Source organism: Hemiscyllium ocellatum, unplaced genomic scaffold (genome assembly GCF_020745735.1).
Source record: "Hemiscyllium ocellatum isolate sHemOce1 unplaced genomic scaffold, sHemOce1.pat.X.cur. scaffold_3066_pat_ctg1, whole genome shotgun sequence".
Lineage (NCBI taxonomy): Eukaryota > Metazoa > Chordata > Chondrichthyes > Orectolobiformes > Hemiscylliidae > Hemiscyllium > Hemiscyllium ocellatum.
Window position 1 is genome coordinate 32,501 of NW_026868296.1, and position 7,500 is coordinate 40,000.

Below are 7,500 nucleotides of genomic sequence, written 5' to 3' on the forward strand. Positions count from 1 at the left end.
CACCGGCCTCTGACTGATTCTTAGAACGGACGGAAAGAGTCGGGCAAGCCTGTCAAAGATTTGAGCGTATGTCAAAAGCTTTAGACTTCCGCGAACTCTCTGGCTTGCACTGAGACCCGAGGTCGATGTGCTCAGCACCACGGGGCCCCTTTCGCCTGCAGGTCCCGAGCCGCCAACATGTTCTTAGTATCGTGTTCCCCAAACCTGGGTGACGGGCACCACAGGGCGACAGAGCCATCGCACTTGCCGGGTGGCAGAGGAAGGACCGGACTATGTACAATAGCGGCCAACGACTCCCAGAGCCGGTTGTGCGGGGCTCGAGGTCTGCTCTCAACATCACATGCTTTTGGATGTGCTCAGGCAAGGGTCAGACCACATCCTTCCTGGCAGCACCCAAAGCAACCAGGCCGCTCGCGTCTCTCGCCTTCATTTTTCGACACAAGCGCCTGAGGAGGGACGCCACCCCTCCCCTTTGCGTCAAGAGACCTCCCCACCGGCCTCTGACTGATTCTTAGAACGGACGGAAAGAGTCGGGCAAGCCTGTCAAAGCTTTGAGCGAATGTCAAAAGCTTTAGACTTCCGCGAACTCTCCGGCTTGCACTGAGACGCGAGGTCGATGTGCTAAGCACCACGGGGCCCCTTTCGCCTGCAGGTCCCGAGCCGCCAACATGTTCTTAGTATCGTGTTCTCCAATCCTGGGTGACGGGCACCGCAGGGAGGCAGAGCCATCGCACTTGCCGGGTGGCAGAGGAAGGACCGGACTATGTACAATAGCGGCCAACGACTCCCAGAGCCGGTTGTGCGGCGTCTGCTCTCAGCCTAAGAGGCTTCTGGGAGTGCTCAGGCAAGGGTCAGCCTGCACCCTTGCTGGCAGCACCCAGGGGAACCAGGACGCTTGCATCTCTCGCCTTCATTTTCGACACAAGCGCCTGAGGAGGGACGCCACCCCTCCCCTTGCGTCAAGAGACCTCCCCACCAGCCTCTGACTGATTCTTAGAACGGACGGAAAGAGTCGGGCAAGCCTGTCAAAGCTTTGAGCGAATGTCAAAAGCTTTAGACTTCCGCGAACTCTCCGGCTTGCACTGAGACGCGAGGTCGATGTGCTAAGCACCACGGGGCCCCTTTCGCCTGCAGGTCCCGAGCCGCCAACATGTTCTTAGTATCGTGTTCTCCAAACCTGGGTGACGGGCACCGCAGGGAGGCAGAGCCATCGCACTTGCCGGGTGGCAGAGGAAGGACCGGACTATGTACAATAGCGGCCAACGACTCCCAGAGCCGGTAGTGCGGCGTCTGCTCTCAGCCTAAGAGGCTTCTGGGAGTGCTCAGGCAAGGGTCAGCCTGCACCCTTGCTGGCAGCACCCAGGGGAACCAGGACGCTTGCATCTCTCGCCTTCATTTTCGACACAAACGCCTGAGGAGGGAAGCCAACCCTCCGTGTGTCAAGAGACCGTCCCCGCCCCGGCCTCCGACTGATTCTTAGAACGGACGGAAAGAGTCAGGCAAGCCTGTTAAGACTTCCGCGAACTCTCCGGCTTGCACTGAGACGCGAGGTCGATGTGCTCAGCACCACGGGGCCCCTTTCGCCTGCAGGTCCCGAGCCGCCAACATGTTCTAAGTATCGTGTTCTCCAAACCTGGGTGACGGGCACCGCAGGGAGGCAGAGCCATCGCACTTGCCGGGTGGCAGAGGAAGGACCGGACTATGTACAATAGCGGCCAACGACTCCCAGAGCCGGTAGTGCGGCGCCTGCTCTCAGCCTAAGAGGCTTTTGGGAGTGCTCAGGCAAGGGTCAGCCTGCACCCTTGCTGGCAGCACCCAGGGGAACCAGGACGCTTGCATCTCTCGCCTTCATTTTCGACACAAACGCCTGAGGAGGGAAGCCAACCCTCCGTGTGTCAAGAGACCGTCCCCGCCCCGGCCTCCGACTGATTCTTAGAACGGACGGAAAGAGTCAGGCAAGCCTGTTAAGACTTCCGCGAACTCTCCGGCTTGCACTGAGACGCGAGGTCGATGTGCTCAGCACCACGGGGCCCCCTTCGCCTGCAGGTCCCGAGCCGCCAACATGTTCTAAGTATCGTGTTCCCCAAACCTGGGTGACGAGCACCGCAGGGAGGCAGAGCCATCGCACTTGCCGGGTGGCAGAGGAAGGACCGGACTATGTACAATAGCGGCCAACGACTCCCAGAGCCGGTAGTGCGGCGCCTGCTCTCAGCTTAAGAGGCTTTTGGGAGTGCTCAGGCAAGGGTCAGCCTGCACCCTTGCTGGCAGCACCCAGGGGAACCAGGACGCTTGCATCTCTCGCCTTCATTTTCGACACAAACACCTGAGGAGGGAAGCCAACCCTCCGTGTGTCAAGAGACCGTCCCCGCCCCGGCCTCCGACTGATTCTTAGAACGGACGGAAAGAGTCAGGCAAGCCTGTCAAAGAATTGAGCAGATGTCAAAATCTTTTAAGACTTCCGCGAACTCTCCGGCTTGCACTGAGACCCGAGGTCGATGTGCTCAGCACCACGGGGCCCCTTTCGCCTGCAGGTCCCGAGCCGCCAACATGTTCTAAGTATCGTGTTCCCCAAACCTGGGTGACGAGCACCGCAGGGCGGCAGAGCCATCGCACTTGCCGGGTGGCAGAGGAAGGACCGGACTATGTACAATAGCGGCCAACCACTCCCAGAGCCGGTAGTGCGGCGTGCGAGGTCTGCTCTCAGCGGAAGAGGGTTTTGGGAATGCTCAGGCAAGGGCCAGCCTGCACCCTTCCTGGCCGCTCCCACGGGAACCAGGCTACTTGCAATCCTTTCCCCCAATAGCAAGTGCCTTTTGGAGGGACGGCCGGAGTCAACGTGGGGTTTGCCCGCCCTCCAAAGTGTCAAGAGACCGCCGCACAGGCCTCTGACTGATTCTTAGAACAGGCAGCAAGAGTTGGGTAAGTCTGTCGAAAATTTGACAAAGTGTCAAAAATTAGACTTCCGAGAGCTCTTGGGCATGCACACAGGCCTGTCATTCAAGTGCTCTGCCCGCGGAACCGTTTTTCGGATGCCTTTCAAAGTGGTCCCGCGCCGCCATTTTGTTCTAAAAATCGTGTTCCCAGAAATCTCCGGGTACCCCGCCAACCTCACTGTGTCACAATGTCAAGTGGCACTGAATGGGTCTGAATTTCAAATTCGACTGCTTCGCTCTGGAACTCGAACCCGGCAAAACCGTTTGGATTTTTCCCGGTCCAGACTTCCGCGGCAGACAAAGTTAAAGTTTTCGGGCTGCAGACTCAAAACGACATCTGGCCAACCGCCGGGCTCAATTCGCCCAGTTCCTCCGGCACTTCGGAACTCATGTTCGGCATGAGTTTTTGAATCTTTCCCGATGCTTCGGCATTTTCCTCCGCTGACACTTAGAATATTTTTCACACTTGGCCGAAAATTTTTCTAAGTTTTTCTGGTTACTGATTTCTTCTTTTCGGGCATTTTTCTAAGTTTTCTTGGTTACTCATTTCTCATTTTCAAACATTTTTCTAAGTTTTTCTGGTTACTGATTTCTTCTTTTTGGGCATTTTTCTAAGTTTTCTTGGTTACTCATTTCTCATTTTCAAACATTTTTCTAAGTTTTTCTGGTTACTCATTTCTCATTTTCAAACATTTTTCTAAGTTTTTCTGGTTACTGATTTCTTCTTTTTGGGCATTTTTCTAAGTTTTCTTGGTTACTCATTTCTCATTTTCAAACATTTTTCTAAGTTTTTCTGGTTACTGATTTCTTCTTTTTGGGCATTTTTCTAAGTTTTCTTGGTTACTCATTTCTCATTTTCAAACATTTTTCTAAGTTTTCTTGGTTACTCATTTCTCATTTTCAAACATTTTTCTAAGTTTTTCTGGTTACTGATTTCTTCTTTTTGGGCATTTTTCTAAGTTTTCTTGGTTACTCATTTCTCATTTTCAAACATTTTTCTAAGTTTTTCTGGTTACTCATTTCTCATTTTCAAACATTTTTCTAAGTTTTTCTGGTTACTGATTTCTTCTTTTTGGGCATTTTTCTAAGTTTTCTTGGTTACTCATTTCTCATTTTCAAACATTTTTCTAAGTTTTTCTGGTTACTCATTTCTCATTTTCAAACATTTTTCTAAGTTTTTCTGGTTACTCATTTCTGCTTTTCCAACGTTTTACTAAGTTTTGCTGGTTACTGAGTTCACACTTTTAAACATTTTCGGGCATTTTTCTACGTTTTTCATGTTACTCATTTAGCACTTTCAGGCACTTTCCTATGCTTTCCTGCTTACTGATTTCACACTTTTAAGCATCTTCGGGCATGTTCCCTAAGTTTTGCAGTTCATTCGTTTGGGACAGTCAGGCAGCTTTCCTAAGCTTTCCTGGTAACCGAATTCACATTGTTGAGAACTTTGGAACCCTTCCCTAAGCTGTGCTGGTTACTCACTTTACCTCTTCAGACACTTGCCCCCGTTGTGACAGAGACCACTTCCCGACTCGGGAAATGCACCAAATTCGGCCTGAACTCAGAGGGCAGTCCCCCCTCGAAGGCGTGGAAGTCGGCAGAATCGCCGGGTCAAATCCGGCTGAGCTACCCGGCTTGGAAGCCTCAAAGTCGGTATGAGCTGTCAGGTTCACTCCCATCCCCGTTTGGACCACTTCCCGACTCGGGAAATTCACCAAATTCGGCCTGAACTCAGAGGACAGTCCCCCCTCGAAGGCGTGACAGTCGGCAGAACCGCCGGATCAAATCCGGCTGAGCTACCCGGCCCCGAAGCCTCAAAGTCGGTAAGAGCTGTCAGGTTCACTCCCATCCCCGTTTGGACCACTTCCCGACTCGGGAAATTCACCAAATTCGGCCTGAACTTATACAACAGTCCCCCCTCGAAGGCGTGACAGTCGGCAGAACCGCCGGATCAAATCCGGTTGAGCTACCCGGCTTGGAAGCCCCAAAGTCGGTAAGAGCTGTCAGGTTCACTCCCATCCCCGTTTGGACCACTTCCCGACTCGGGAAATTCACCAAATTCGGCCTGAACTTATACAACAGTCCCCCCTCGAAGGCGTGACAGTCGCTAGAACCGCCGGATCAAATCCGGTTGAGCTACCCGGCTTGGAAGCCCCAAAGTCGGTAAGAGCTGTCAGGTTCACTCCCATCCCCGTTTGGACCACTTCCCGACTTAGGAAATTCACCAAATTCGGCCTGAACTTAGAGGAGAGTCCCCGCTCGAAGGCGTGGAAGTCGGCAGAATCGCCGGGTCAAATCCGACTGAGCTACCCGGCCCCGAAGCCTCAATGTCGGTAAGAGCTGTCAGGTTCACTCCCATCCCCGTTTGGACCACTTCCCGACTCGGGAAATTCACCAAATTCGGCCTGAACTTAGACAACAGTCCCCCCTCGAAGCCGTGGCAGTCGCTAGAACCGCCGGATCAAATCCGGTTGAGCTACCCGGCTTGGAAGCCCCAAAGTCGGTATGAGCTGTCAGGTTCACTCCCATCCCCGTTTGGACCACTTCCCGACTTAGGAAAATCACCAAATTCGGCCTGAACTCAGAGGGCAGGCCCCCCTCGAAGGCCAGGCATTCGGCAGAACCGCCGGGTCAAATCCGACTGTGCTACCCGGCCCCAAAGCCTCAAAGTTGGTATGAGCAGTTAGGTTCACTCCCATCCCCGTTTGGACCACTTCCCGACTTAGGAAATTCACCAAATTCGGCCTGAACTTAGAGGAGAGTCCCCGCTCGAAGGCGTGGAAGTCGGCAGAATCGCCGGGTCAAATCCGACTGAGCTACCCGGCCCCGAAGCCTCAATGTCGGTAAGAGCTGTCAGGTTCACTCCCATCCCCGTTTGGACCACTTCCCGACTCGGGAAATTCACCAAATTCGGCCTGAACTTAGACAACAGTCCCCCCTCGAAGCCGTGGCAGTCGCTAGAACCGCTGGATCAAATCCGGTTGAGCTACCCGGCTAGGAAGCCCCAAAGTCGGTATGAGCTGTCAGGTTCACTCCCATCCCCGTTTGGACCACTTCCCGACTTAGGAAAATCACCAAATTCGGCCTGAACTCAGAGGGCAGGCCCCCCTCGAAGGCCAGGCATTCGGCAGAACCGCCGGGTCAAATCCGACTGTGCTACCCGGCCCCAAAGCCTCAAAGTTGGTATGAGCAGTTAGGTTCACTCCCATCCCCGTTTGGACCACTTCCCGACTTAGGAAATTCACCAAATTCGGCCTGAACTTAGAGGAGAGTCCCCCCTCGAAGGCGTGGAAGTCGGCAGAATCGCCGGGTCAAATCCGACTGAGCTACCCGGCCCCGAAGCCTCAATGTCGGTAAGAGCTGTCAGGTTCACTCCCATCCCCGTTTGGACCACTTCCCGACTCGGGAAATTCACCAAATTCGGCCTGAACTTAGACAACAGTCCCCCCTCGAAGCCGTGGCAGTCGCTAGAACCGCTGGATCAAATCCGGTTGAGCTACCCGGCTTGGAAGCCCCAAAGTCGGTATGAGCTGTCAGGTTCACTCCCATCCCCGTTTGGACCACTTCCCGACTTAGGAAAATCACCAAATTCGGCCTGAACTCAGAGGGCAGGCCCCCCTCGAAGGCCAGGCATTCGGCAGAACCGCCGGGTCAAATCCGACTGTGCTACCCGGCCCCAAAGCCTCAAAGTTGGTATGAGCAGTTAGGTTCACTCCCAAACCCGTTGGGACCACTTCCCGACTTAGGAAATTCACCAAATCCGGCCTGAACTTAGACAACAGTCCCCCCTCGAAGGCGTGACAGTCGGTAGAACCGCCGGGTCAAATCCGGCTGAGCTACCCGATTTGGAAGCCTTCAACACAAAACCCATCCGGCAATGCCACTCAAAAAGGGCCCAAATTCAGAAACACCCCCTTCAATAGGTACCACTTCCTCGGAGACACTACCGGGACACGCTCCCCTCGGCGAAAATTAAGCCCCCACCACTAACTGAAGCCAACCGCAGCCCCAACTTCAACGGAGAAATCAGTAACCAATTCAAAAATGCACTTGGTTACTGATTTGTACTGCTTCAAAAATATTCTAAGTGTCGCTGGTTACTGATTTGTACTGCTTCAAAAATATTCTAAGTGTCGCTGGTTACTGATTTGTACTGCTCAAAAATATTCTAAGTGTCGCTGGTTACTGATTTGTACTGCTGAAAAATATTCTAAGTGTCGCTGGTTACTGATTTGTACTGCTCAAAAATATTCTAAGTGTCAGTGGTTACTGATTTGTACTGCTCCAAAAATATTCTAAGTGTCGCTGGTTACTGATTTGTAATGCTCCAAAAATATTCTAAGTGTCGCTGGTTACTGATTTGTACTGCTCCAAAAATATTCTAAGTGTCGCTGGTTACTGATTTGTACTGCTTCAAAAATATTCTAAGTGTCGCTGGTTACTGATTTGTACTGCTTCAAAAATATTCTAAGTGTCAGTGGTTACTGATTTGTACTGCTTCAAAAATATTCTAAGTGTCGCTGGTTACTGATTTGTACTGACTCAAAAATATTCTAAGTGGGGCTGG